Source organism: Nothobranchius furzeri, chromosome 3 (assembly GCF_043380555.1).
Source record: "Nothobranchius furzeri strain GRZ-AD chromosome 3, NfurGRZ-RIMD1, whole genome shotgun sequence".
Lineage (NCBI taxonomy): Eukaryota > Metazoa > Chordata > Actinopteri > Cyprinodontiformes > Nothobranchiidae > Nothobranchius > Nothobranchius furzeri.
This window is the reverse complement of record NC_091743.1, coordinates 36,590,121-36,604,092: the sequence shown is the minus strand read 5'-3', so window position 1 is coordinate 36,604,092 and position 13,972 is coordinate 36,590,121.

The following is a 13,972-nucleotide window of genomic DNA, read 5'->3' as shown; positions in this document are numbered from 1 at the left end:
TTTGGACAGTATATGCTCACAATACATAAGCGTTGGTTCTGTATAGTTATTTTTAACATTATAAATCTACCTTCTGGATCAGAAACTGTGTCCAGTACTGTGAAATTGATGTTTTTGTGTATTAAAATAGCTACCCCTCTTTGCCTAGAGTTATAGCAGGCAGAGAACATGCTGGGAAACTCAGGTGTTTTAAGTTCATCTGCCGATGTGGCAGATCTATGAGTCTCCTGTAATAATATTACGTCTGCTTGCATTCTTTTTAACTGATCAAAAATCTTTAATCTTTTATCTCTTGAGCCAGTTCCATGTACGTTCCATGAGACAAATCTTAGTGCACCCATAGATGTGTGTGTGAGTAGCTAAAATATGACGCCTTCATGTGAATAAGATGGAATAAGTATCTAAATGTATAAAATAGTATGTTAATAAATAACAGAAAAGTAAATAATAATAAGGATTCAACAGTGTTTGTGGTTGTATTATTTGACGCATAAATTATGATATTGTGTTGTGACTTAAATATATCCATGTGTGTGTGTGTGTGTGTGTGTGTGTGTGTGTGTGTGTGTGTGCGTGTTCCTGTGTGTGTGTGTGTGGGTCTGTGTGTGCATGTGTGTGTATGTGTGTGTGCGTGCGTGTGCGTGTGTGTGTGTGTGTGTGGAGTCTGACGCAGTGTTGGAAAGTTGTGTGGTTGTGCCATACAGGTGTAAAGAAGCAGATAAAAAGAGGAAAGGAAAATACAGAAACAGGTTAAAAAAGAAGAAAGAACTAAAAAGAAAAGGTGATGGGGTGTGAGGTGATGATGAACAGGTGAACTCATCATCTAAAACACGGATCTAGCAGCTGTTTATTGCTGACGTGCTCAAACCCAATGAATCTGATAAGAAAAATAAAGGTCTGACCTGATGTTGGGCTAATACAGCCAGTCTGTCACTCCTCGCTCCTTGTAAAGTTTATTATCCACATAAAGCTTATCCACTGAGATGACAGCTCTCTTCCCATCTTGGATAAACTTTTTACGCAGCGGAAAGAGAACTCTGCGCCGATCCAGGATTTCCTTAGGAAACTGGTCATTAACGCTGAAGTCTTTGCCTTTGAGCTCTCTTCCGTAACTTTTAACCAGATCCTTCTGCTTAAAATGTTCAAATTTAGCCACGATGGGACGAGGTCGTCTGCTGTCCCTTCTTTTAGCTCCAAGGCGATGTACTCGGTCGAAGGTGATGTTTTTTACCGTTTCTTCGGGTATCTTCATTTGGGTCTGGAGAAAGTGTTTAACAGTGCGTTCGCAGTCCTCGGCCCCTCCCACCTCCTCCGACAGACCTGCAAACACCAAATTATCCCTCATGCTACGGGCCTGAAGGTCCAAAACCGTCTCCTTCAGAGTTTTGTTGTCCTGGGTGATCTGGATGATCGCACATTCCTATAGGGGGTCAAACCATGTCCCAAAGGTCACCCGGCCTGGTGTCACTTTAAAGAAGTAGTCCAGTTACACATTTGTGGGCTTATAACTTGGCTTCTGAATGTCCTAGAGAGATCAGGGTTGTTTTAGTATACTCCAATCAACAGCCCCTACAACCACAAACAGGAATGGAGTCATTAGCACTTATGGTTTTTAAATGGCACCCAGAATTATGTTGCACGAAGCACAATTTCACATCATTCTGGGTTCATTTGTGTGAAAACAAGGTCCAATCAGGCTGAAACGTTACAGGAAGGTAGAATCTATTGAGTTGTAAGTGATCTGAACGTTTCATGATGATAGCACTTTCCTAAGGGGGTCAAACCATGTCCCAAAGGTCACCGGATCTGGTGTCAATTTAAAGAAGTAGTCCAGTTACACATTTGTGGGCTTATAACTTGGCTTCTGAATGTCCTAGAGATATCAGGTTTGTTTTAATGTACTCCAATCAACAGCCCCTACAACCACAAAAAGGAATGGAGTCATTAGCACTTATGGTTTGTAAATGGCACCCAGAATTATGTTGCACGAAGCACAATTTCACATCATTCTGGGTTCCTTTGTGTGAAAACAAGGTCCAATCAGGCTGAAACGCTACAAGAAGGTAGAATCTATTGAGTTGTAAGTGATCTGAACGTTTCAAGATGATCGCACATTTCTATAGGGGGTAAAACCATTTCCCAAAGGTCACCGGGCCTGGTGTCACTTTAAAGAAGTAGTCCAGTTACACCTTTGTGGGCTTATAACTTGGCTTCTGAATGTCCTAGAGAGGTTAGGTTTGTTTTGGTGTACTCCAATCAAAGCCCCTACAACCACAAAAAGGAATGGAGTCATTAGCACTTATGGTTTGTAAATGGCACCCAGAATTATGTTGCACGAAGCACAATTTCACATCATTCTGGGTTCATTTGTGTGAAAACAAGGTCCAATCAGGCTGAAACGTTACAGGAAGGTAGAATCTATTGAGTTGTAAGTGATCTGAACGTTTAATGATGATAGCACTTTCCTAAGGGGGTCAAACCATGTCCCAAAGGTCACCGGATCTGGTGTCAATTTAAAGAAGCAGTCCAGTTACACATTTGTGGGCTTATAACTTGGCTTCTGAATGTCCTAGAGAGATCAGGTTTGTTTTATTGTACTCCAATCAACAGCCCCTACAACCACAAAATGGAATGGAGTCATTAGCACTTATGGTTTGTAAATGGCACCCAGAATTATGTTGCACGAAGCACAATTTCACATCATTCTGGGTTCATGTGTGTGAAAACAAGGTCCAACCAGGCTGAAACGTTACAGGAAGGTAGAATCTACTGAGTTGTAAGTGATCTGAACGTTTCATGATGATAGAACTTTCCTAATGGGGTCAAACAATGTCCCAAAGGTCACCGGAACTGGTGTCAATTTAAAGAAGTAGTCCAGTTACACATTTGTGGGCTTATAACTTGGCTTCTGAATGTCCTAGAGAGATCAGGTTTGATTTAATGTACTCCAATCAACAGCCCCTAAAACCACAAAAAGGAATGGAGTCATTAGCACTTATGGTTTGTAAATGGCACCCAGAATTATGTTGCACAAAGCACAATTTCACATCATTCTTGGTTCATTTGTGTGAAAACAAATTCCAATCAGGCTGAAACGTTACAGGAAGGTAGAATCTATTGAGTTGTAAGTGATCTGAATGTTTCATGATGATAGCACTTTCCTAAGGGGGTCAAACCATGTCCCAAAGGTCACCGGATCTGGTTTCACTTTAAAGAAGTAGTCCAGTTACACATTTGTGGGCTTATAACTTGGCTTCTGAATGTCCTAGAGAGGTCAGGTTTGTTTTAGTGTACTCCAATCTACAGCCCCTACAACCACAAAAAGGAATGGAGTCATTAGCACTTATGGTTTGTAAATGGCACCTAGAATTATGTTGCACGAAGCACAATTTCACATCATTCTGGGTCCATTTGTGTGAAAACAAGGTCCAATCAGGCTGAAACGTTACAGGAAGGTAGAATCTATTGAGTTGTAAGTGATCTGAATGTTTCATGATGATAGCACTTTCCTAAGGGGGTCAAACCATGTCCCAAAGGTCACCGGATCTGGTGTCAATTTAAAGAAGTAGTCCAGTTACACATTTGTGGGCTTATAACTTGGCTTCTGAATGTCCTAGAGAGATTAGGGTTGTTTTAGTATACTCCAATCAACAGCCCCTACAACCACAAAAAGGAATGGAGTCATTAGCACTTATGGTTTGTAAATGGCACCCAGAATTATGTTGCACGAAGCACAATTTCACATCATTCTGGGTTCCTTTGTGTGAAAACAAGGTCCAATCAGGCTGAAACGTTACAGGAAGGTAGAATCTATTGAGTTGTAAGTGATCTGAACGTTTCATGATGATAACACTTTCCTAAGGGGGTCAAACCATGTCCCAAAGGTCACCGGATCTGGTGTCAATTTAAAGAAGTAGTCCAGTTACACATTTGTGGGCTTATAACTTGGCTTCTGAATGTCCTAGAGAGATCAGGTTTGTTTTAATGTACTCCAACCAACAGCCCCTACAACCGCAAAAAGGAATGGAGTCATTAGCACTTATGGTTTTTAAATGGCACCCAGAATTATGTTGCACGAAGCACAATTTCACATCATTCTGAGTTCATTTGTGTGAAAACAAGGTCCAATCAGGCTGAAAAGTTACAAGAAGGTAGAATCTGTTGAGTTGTAAGTGATCTGAACGTTTCATAATGATAGCACTTTCCTAAGGGGGTCAAACCATGTCCCAAAGGTCACCGGATCTGGTGTCAATTTAAAGAAGTAGTCCGGTTACACATTTGTGGGCTTATAACTTGGCTTCTGAATGTCCTAGAGAGATCAGGTTTGTTTTAGAGTACTCCAATTAACAGCCCCCATTACCACTAAAAGGAATGGAGTCATTAGCAGTTATGGTTTTTATATGGCACCCAGAATTATGTTGCACGAAGCACAATTTCACATCATTCTGGGTTCATTTCTGTGAAAACAAGGTCCAATCAGGCTGAAACGTTACAAGAAGGTAGAATCTATTGAGTTGTAAGTGATCTGAACGTTTCATGATAATGGCACCCAGAATTATGTTGCACGAAGCACAATTTCACATCATTCTGGGTTCATTTGTGTGAAAACAAGGTCCAATCAGGCTGAAACGTTAAAGGAAGGTAGAATCTATTGAGTTGTAAGTGATCTGAACGTTTCATGATGATCGCACATTCCTATAGGGGGTCAAACCATGTCCCAAAGGTCACCGGGCCTGGTGTCACTTTAAAGAAGTAGTCCAGTTACACATTTGTGGGCTTATAACTTGGCTTCTGAATGTCCTAGAGAGATCAGGGTTGTTTTAGTATACTCCAATCAACAGCCCCTACAACCACAAACAGGAATGGAGTCATTAGGACTTATGGTTTTTAAATGGCACCCAGAATTATGTTGCACGAATCACAATTTCACATCATTCTGGGTTCATTTGTGTGAAAACAAGGTCCAATCAGGCTGAAACATTACAGGAAGGTAGAATCTATTGAGTTGTAAGTGATCTGAACGTTTCATGATGATAGCACTTTCCTAAGGGGGTCAAACCATGTCCCAAAGGTCACCGGATCTGGTGTCAATTTAAAGAAGTAGTCCAGTTACACATTTGTGGGCTTATAACTTGGCTTCTGAATGTCCTAGAGATATCAGGTTTGTTTTAATGTACTCCAATCAACAGCCCCTACAACCACAAAAAGGAATGGAGTCATTAGCACTCATGGTTTCTAAATGGCACCCAGAATTATGTTGCACGAAGCACAATTTCACATCATTCTGGGTTCCTTTGTGTGAAAACAAGGTCCAATCAGGCTGACACGTTACAGGAAGGTAGAATCTATTGAGTTGTAAGTGATCTGAACGTTTCATGATGATAACACTTTCCTAAGGGGGTCAAACCATGTCCCAAAGGTCACCGGATCTGGTGTCAATTTAAAGAAGTAGTCCAGTTACACATTTGTGGGCTTATAACTTGGCTTCTGAATGCCCTAGAGAGATCAGGTTTGTTTTAATGTACTCCAATCAAGAGCCCCTACAAACACAAAAAGGAATGGAGTCATAAACACTTATGGTTTGTAAATGGCACCCAGAATTATGTTGCACGAAGCACAATTTCACATCATTCTTGGTTCATTTGTGTGAAAACAAGGTCCAATCAGGCTGAAACGCTACAAGAAGGTAGAATCTATTGAGTTGTAAGTGATCTGAACGTTTCAAGATGATCGCACATTTCTATAGGGGGTAAAACCATTTCCCAAAGGTCACCGGGCCTGGTGTCACTTTAAAGAAGTAGTCCAGTTACACCTTTGTGGGCTTATAACTTGGCTTCTGAATGTCCTAGAGAGGTTAGGTTTGTTTTGGTGTACTCCAATCAACAGCCCCTACAACCACAAAAAGGAATGGAGTCATTAGCACTTATGGTTTGTAAATGGCACCTAGAATTATGTTGCACGAAGCACAATTTCACATCATTCTGGGTCCATTTGTGTGAAAACAAGGTCCAATCAGGCTGAAACGTTACAGGAAGGTAGAATCTATTGAGTTGTAAGTGATCTGAATGTTTCATGATGATAGCACTTTCCTAAGGGGGTCAAACCATGTCCCAAAGGTCACCGGATCTGGTGTCAATTTAAAGAAGTAGTCCAGTTACACATTTTTGGGCTTATAACTTGGCTTCTGAATGTCCTAGAGAGATCAGGTTTGTTTTAGTGTACTCCAATCAACAGCCCCTACAATCACAAAAAGGAATGGAGTCATTTGCACTTAAGGTTTGTAAATGGCACCCAGAATTATGTTGCAAGAAGCACAATTTCACATCATTTTGGGTCCATTTGTGTGAAAACAAGGTCCAATCAGTCTGAAACGCTACAAGAAGGTAGAATCTATTGAGTTGTAAGTGATCTGAACATTTCAAGATGATCGCTCATTCCTATAGGGGGTAAAACCATGTCCCAAAGGTCACCGGGCCTGGTGTCACTTTAAAGAAGTCCAGTTACACATTTGTGGGCTTATAACTTGGCTTTTGAATATCCTAGAGAGGTCAGGTTTGTTTTAGAGTACTCAAATTAACAGCCCCCTTACCCCAAAAAGGAATGGAGTCATTAGCACTTATGGTTTTTAAATGTCACCCAGAATTGTGTTGCACGAAGCACAATTTCACATCATTCTGGGTTCATTTGTGTGAAAACAAGGTCCAATCAGGCTGAAACGTTACAGGAATGTAGAATCTATTGAGTTGTAAGTGATCTGAATGTTTCATGATGATCGCACATTCCTATAGGGGGTCAAACCATGTCCCAAAGGTCACCGGGCCTGGTGTCACTTTAAAGAAGTAGTCCAGTTACACATTTGTGGGCTTATAACTTGGCTTCTGAATGTCCTAGAGAGATCAGGTTTGATTTAATGTACTCCAATCAACAGCCCCTAAAACCACAAAAAGGAATGGAGTCATTAGCACTTATGGTTTGTAAATGGCACCCAGAATTATGTTGCACAAAGCACAATTTCACATCATTCTTGGTTCATTTGTGTGAAAACAAATTCCAATCAGGCTGAAACGTTACAGGAAGGTAGAATCTATTGAGTTGTAAGTGATCTGAATGTTTCATGATGATAGCACTTTCCTAAGGGGGTCAAACCATGTCCCAAAGGTCACCGGATCTGGTTTCACTTTAAAGAAGTAGTCCAGTTACACATTTGTGGGCTTATAACTTGGCTTCTGAATGTCCTAGAGAGGTCAGGTTTGTTTTAGTGTACTCCAATCTACAGCCCCTACAACCACAAAAAGGAATGGAGTCATTAGCACTTATGGTTTTTAAATGGCACCCAGAGTTATGTTGCACGAAGCACAATTTCACATCTTTCTGGGTCCATTTGTGTGAAAACAGGGTCCAATCAGGCTGAAACGTTTCAAGAAGGTAGAATCTATTGAGTTGTAAGTGATCTGAACGTTTCATGATGATCACACATTCCTATAGGGGGTCAAACCATGTCCCAAAGGTCACCGGGCCTGGTGTCACTTTAAAGAAGTAGTCCAGCTACACCTTTGTGGGCCTATAACTTGGCTTCTGAATGTCCTAGAGAGGTCAGGTTTGTTTTAGAGTACTCCAATCCACAGCCCCCAATACCACTAAAAGGAATGGAGTCATTAGCACTTATGGTTTTTAAATGGCACCCAGAATTATGTTGCACGAAGCACAATTTCACATCATTCTGGGTTCATTTCTGTGAAAACAAGGTCCAATCAGGCTGAAACGTTGCAAGAAGGTAGAATCTATTGAGTTGTAAGTGATCTGAACGTTTCATGATGATCGCACATTCCTATAGGGGTAAAACCATGTCCCAAAGGTCACCGGAACTGGTGTCACTTTAAAGAAGTAGTCCAGTTACACATTTGTGGGCTTATAACTTGGCTTCTGAATGTCCTAGAGAGATCAGGTTTGTTTTAATGTACTCCAACCAACAGCCCCTGCAACCACAAAAAGGAATGGAGTCATTAGCACTTATGGTTTTTAAATGGCACCCAGAATTATGTTGCACGAAGCACAATTTCACATCATTCTGGGTTCATTTGTGTGAAAACAAGGTCCAATCAGGCTGAAAAGTTACAAGAAGGTAGAATCTGTTGAGTTGTAAGTGATCTGAACGTTTCATAATGATAGCACTTTCCTAAGGGGGTCAAACCATGTCCCAAAGGTCACCGGATCTGGTGTCAATTTAAAGAAGTAGTCCGGTTACACATTTGTGGGCTTATAACTTGGCTTCTGAATGTCCTAGAGAGATCAGGTTTGTTTTAGAGTACTCCAATTAACAGCCCCCATTACCACTAAAAGGAATGGAGTCATTAGCAGTTATGGTTTTTATATGGCACCCAGAATTATGTTGCACGAAGCACAATTTCACATCATTCTGGGTTCATTTCTGTGAAAACAAGGTCCAATCAGGCTGAAACGTTACAAGAAGGTAGAATCTATTGAGTTGTAAGTGATCTGAACGTTTCATGATAATGGCACCCAGAATTATGTTGCACGAAGCACAATTTCACATCATTCTGGGTTCATTTGTGTGAAAACAAGGTCCAATCAGGCTGAAACGTTAAAGGAAGGTAGAATCTATTGAGTTGTAAGTGATCTGAACGTTTCATGATGATCGCACATTCCTATAGGGGGTCAAACCATGTCCCAAAGGTCACCGGGCCTGGTGTCACTTTAAAGAAGTAGTCCAGTTACACATTTGTGGGCTTATAACTTGGCTTCTGAATGTCCTAGAGAGATCAGGGTTGTTTTAGTATACTCCAATCAACAGCCCCTACAACCACAAACAGGAATGGAGTCATTAGGACTTATGGTTTTTAAATGGCACCCAGAATTATGTTGCACGAATCACAATTTCACATCATTCTGGGTTCATTTGTGTGAAAACAAGGTCCAATCAGGCTGAAACATTACAGGAAGGTAGAATCTATTGAGTTGTAAGTGATCTGAACGTTTCATGATGATAGCACTTTCCTAAGGGGGTCAAACCATGTCCCAAAGGTCACCGGATCTGGTGTCAATTTAAAGAAGTAGTCCAGTTACACATTTGTGGGCTTATAACTTGGCTTCTGAATGTCCTAGAGATATCAGGTTTGTTTTAATGTACTCCAATCAACAGCCCCTACAACCACAAAAAGGAATGGAGTCATTAGCACTCATGGTTTCTAAATGGCACCCAGAATTATGTTGCACGAAGCACAATTTCACATCATTCTGGGTTCCTTTGTGTGAAAACAAGGTCCAATCAGGCTGACACGTTACAGGAAGGTAGAATCTATTGAGTTGTAAGTGATCTGAACGTTTCATGATGATAACACTTTCCTAAGGGGGTCAAACCATGTCCCAAAGGTCACCGGATCTGGTGTCAATTTAAAGAAGTAGTCCAGTTACACATTTGTGGGCTTATAACTTGGCTTCTGAATGCCCTAGAGAGATCAGGTTTGTTTTAATGTACTCCAATCAAGAGCCCCTACAAACACAAAAAGGAATGGAGTCATAAACACTTATGGTTTGTAAATGGCACCCAGAATTATGTTGCACGAAGCACAATTTCACATCATTCTTGGTTCATTTGTGTGAAAACAAGGTCCAATCAGGCTGAAACGCTACAAGAAGGTAGAATCTATTGAGTTGTAAGTGATCTGAACGTTTCAAGATGATCGCACATTTCTATAGGGGGTAAAACCATTTCCCAAAGGTCACCGGGCCTGGTGTCACTTTAAAGAAGTAGTCCAGTTACACCTTTGTGGGCTTATAACTTGGCTTCTGAATGTCCTAGAGAGGTTAGGTTTGTTTTGGTGTACTCCAATCAACAGCCCCTACAACCACAAAAAGGAATGGAGTCATTAGCACTTATGGTTTGTAAATGGCACCTAGAATTATGTTGCACGAAGCACAATTTCACATCATTCTGGGTCCATTTGTGTGAAAACAAGGTCCAATCAGGCTGAAACGTTACAGGAAGGTAGAATCTATTGAGTTGTAAGTGATCTGAATGTTTCATGATGATAGCACTTTCCTAAGGGGGTCAAACCATGTCCCAAAGGTCACCGGATCTGGTGTCAATTTAAAGAAGTAGTCCAGTTACACATTTTTGGGCTTATAACTTGGCTTCTGAATGTCCTAGAGAGATCAGGTTTGTTTTAGTGTACTCCAATCAACAGCCCCTACAATCACAAAAAGGAATGGAGTCATTTGCACTTAAGGTTTGTAAATGGCACCCAGAATTATGTTGCAAGAAGCACAATTTCACATCATTTTGGGTCCATTTGTGTGAAAACAAGGTCCAATCAGTCTGAAACGCTACAAGAAGGTAGAATCTATTGAGTTGTAAGTGATCTGAACATTTCAAGATGATCGCTCATTCCTATAGGGGGTAAAACCATGTCCCAAAGGTCACCGGGCCTGGTGTCACTTTAAAGAAGTCCAGTTACACATTTGTGGGCTTATAACTTGGCTTTTGAATATCCTAGAGAGGTCAGGTTTGTTTTAGAGTACTCAAATTAACAGCCCCCTTACCCCAAAAAGGAATGGAGTCATTAGCACTTATGGTTTTTAAATGTCACCCAGAATTGTGTTGCACGAAGCACAATTTCACATCATTCTGGGTTCATTTGTGTGAAAACAAGGTCCAATCAGGCTGAAACGTTACAGGAATGTAGAATCTATTGAGTTGTAAGTGATCTGAATGTTTCATGATGATCGCACATTCCTATAGGGGGTCAAACCATGTCCCAAAGGTCACCGGGCCTGGTGTCACTTTAAAGAAGTAGTCCAGTTACACATTTGTGGGCTTATAACTTGGCTTCTGAATGTCCTAGAGAGATCAGGTTTGATTTAATGTACTCCAATCAACAGCCCCTAAAACCACAAAAAGGAATGGAGTCATTAGCACTTATGGTTTGTAAATGGCACCCAGAATTATGTTGCACAAAGCACAATTTCACATCATTCTTGGTTCATTTGTGTGAAAACAAATTCCAATCAGGCTGAAACGTTACAGGAAGGTAGAATCTATTGAGTTGTAAGTGATCTGAATGTTTCATGATGATAGCACTTTCCTAAGGGGGTCAAACCATGTCCCAAAGGTCACCGGATCTGGTTTCACTTTAAAGAAGTAGTCCAGTTACACATTTGTGGGCTTATAACTTGGCTTCTGAATGTCCTAGAGAGGTCAGGTTTGTTTTAGTGTACTCCAATCTACAGCCCCTACAACCACAAAAAGGAATGGAGTCATTAGCACTTATGGTTTTTAAATGGCACCCAGAGTTATGTTGCACGAAGCACAATTTCACATCTTTCTGGGTCCATTTGTGTGAAAACAGGGTCCAATCAGGCTGAAACGTTTCAAGAAGGTAGAATCTATTGAGTTGTAAGTGATCTGAACGTTTCATGATGATCACACATTCCTATAGGGGGTCAAACCATGTCCCAAAGGTCACCGGGCCTGGTGTCACTTTAAAGAAGTAGTCCAGCTACACCTTTGTGGGCCTATAACTTGGCTTCTGAATGTCCTAGAGAGGTCAGGTTTGTTTTAGAGTACTCCAATCCACAGCCCCCAATACCACTAAAAGGAATGGAGTCATTAGCACTTATGGTTTTTAAATGGCACCCAGAATTATGTTGCACGAAGCACAATTTCACATCATTCTGGGTTCATTTCTGTGAAAACAAGGTCCAATCAGGCTGAAACGTTGCAAGAAGGTAGAATCTATTGAGTTGTAAGTGATCTGAACGTTTCATGATGATCGCACATTCCTATAGGGGTAAAACCATGTCCCAAAGGTCACCGGAACTGGTGTCACTTTAAAGAAGTAGTCCAGTTACACATTTGTGGGCTTATAACTTGGCTTCTGAATGTCCTAGAGAGATCAGGTTTGTTTTAATGTACTCCAACCAACAGCCCCTGCAACCACAAAAAGGAATGGAGTCATTAGCACTTATGGTTTTTAAATGGCACCCAGAGTTATGTTGCACGAAGAACAATTTCACATCTTTCTGGGTCCATTTGTGTGAAAACAAGGTCCAGTCAGGCTGAAACGTTACAAGAAGGTAGAATCTATTGAGTTGTAAGAGATCTGAACGTTTCATGATGATCGCACATTCCTATAGGGGGTCAAACCATGTCCCAAAGGTCACCGGGCCTGGTGTCACTTTAAAGAAGTAGTCCAGCTACACCTTTGTGGGCTTATAACTTGGCTTCTGAATGTCCTAGAGAGGTCAGGTTTGTTTTAGAGTACTCCAATCCACAGCCCCCATTACCACTAAAAGGAATGGAGTCATTAGCACTTATGGTTTTTAAATGGCACCCAGAATTATGTTGCACGAAGCACAATTTCACATCATTCTGGGTTCATTTGTGTGAAAACAAGGTCCAATCAGGCTGAAACGTTGCAAGGAGGTAGAATCTATTGAGTTGTAAGTGATCTGAACGTTTCATGATGATCGCACATTCCTATAGGGGGTAAAACCATGTCCCAAAGGTCACCGGAACTGGTGTCACTTTAAAGAAGTAGTCCAGTTACACATTTGTGGGCTTATAACTTGGCTTCTGAATGTCCTAGAGAGATCAGGTTTGTTTTAGTGTAATCCAATCAACAGCCCCTACAACCTCAAAAAGGATTGGAGTCATTAGCACTTATGGTTTTTAAATGGCACCCAGAATTATGTTGCACGAAGCACAATTTCACATCATTCTGGGTCCATTTGTGTGAAAACAAGGTCCAATCAGGCTGAAATGTTACAGGAAGGTAGAATCGATTGAGTTGTAAGTGATCTGAACGTTTCATGATGATAGCACTTTCCTAAGGGGGTCAAACCATGTCCCAAAGGTCACCGGATCTGCTGTCAACTTAAAGAAGTAGTCCAGTTACACATTTGTGGGCTTATAACTTGGCTTCTTAATGTCCTAGAGAGATCAGGTTTGTTTTAGTATACTCCAATCAACAGCCCCTACAACCACAAAAAGGAATGGAGTCATTAGCACTTATGGTTTTTAAATGGCACCCAGAATTATGTTGCACGAAGCACAATTTCACATCATTCTGGGTTCATTTGTGTGAAAACAAGGTCCAATCAGGCTGAAACGTTACAGGAAGGTAGAATCTGTTGAGTTGTAAGTGATCTGAACGTTTCATAATGATAGCACTTTCCTAAGGGGGTCAAACCATGTCCCAAAGGTCACCGGATCTGGTGTCAATTTAAAGAAGTAGTCCAGTTACACATTTGTGGGCTTATAACTTGGCTTCTGAATGTCCTAGAGAGATCAGGTTTGTTTTAGAGTACTCCAATTAACAGCCCCCATTACGACTAAAAGGAATGGAGTCATTAGCACTTATGGTTTTTAAATGGCACCCAGAATTATGTTGCACGAAGCACAATTTCACATCATTCTGGGTTCATTTGTGTGAAAACAAGGTCAAATCAGGCTGAAACGTTACAAGAAGGTAGAATCTATTGAGTTGTAAGTAATCTGAACGTTTCATGATGATCGCACATTCCTATAGGGGGTAAAACCATGTCCCAAAGGTCACCGGGCCTGGTGTCACTTTAAAGAAGTAGTCCAGTTACACATTTGTGGGCTTATAACTTGGCTTCTGAATGTCCTAGAGAGATCAGGTTTGTTTTAGAGTACTCCAATTAACAGCCCCCATTACCACTAAAAGGAATGGAGTCATTAGCACTTATGGTTTTTAAATGGCACCCAGAATTATGTTGCACGAAGCACAATTTCACATCAATCTGGGTTCATTTGTGTGAAAACAAGGTCCAATCAGGCTGAAACGTTACAAGAAGGTAGAATCTATTGAGTTGTAAGTGATCTGAACGTTTCATGATAATGGCACCCAGAATTATGTTGCACGAAGCACAATTTCACATCATTCTGGGTTCATTTGTGTGAAAACAAGGTCCAATCAGGCTGAAACGTTAC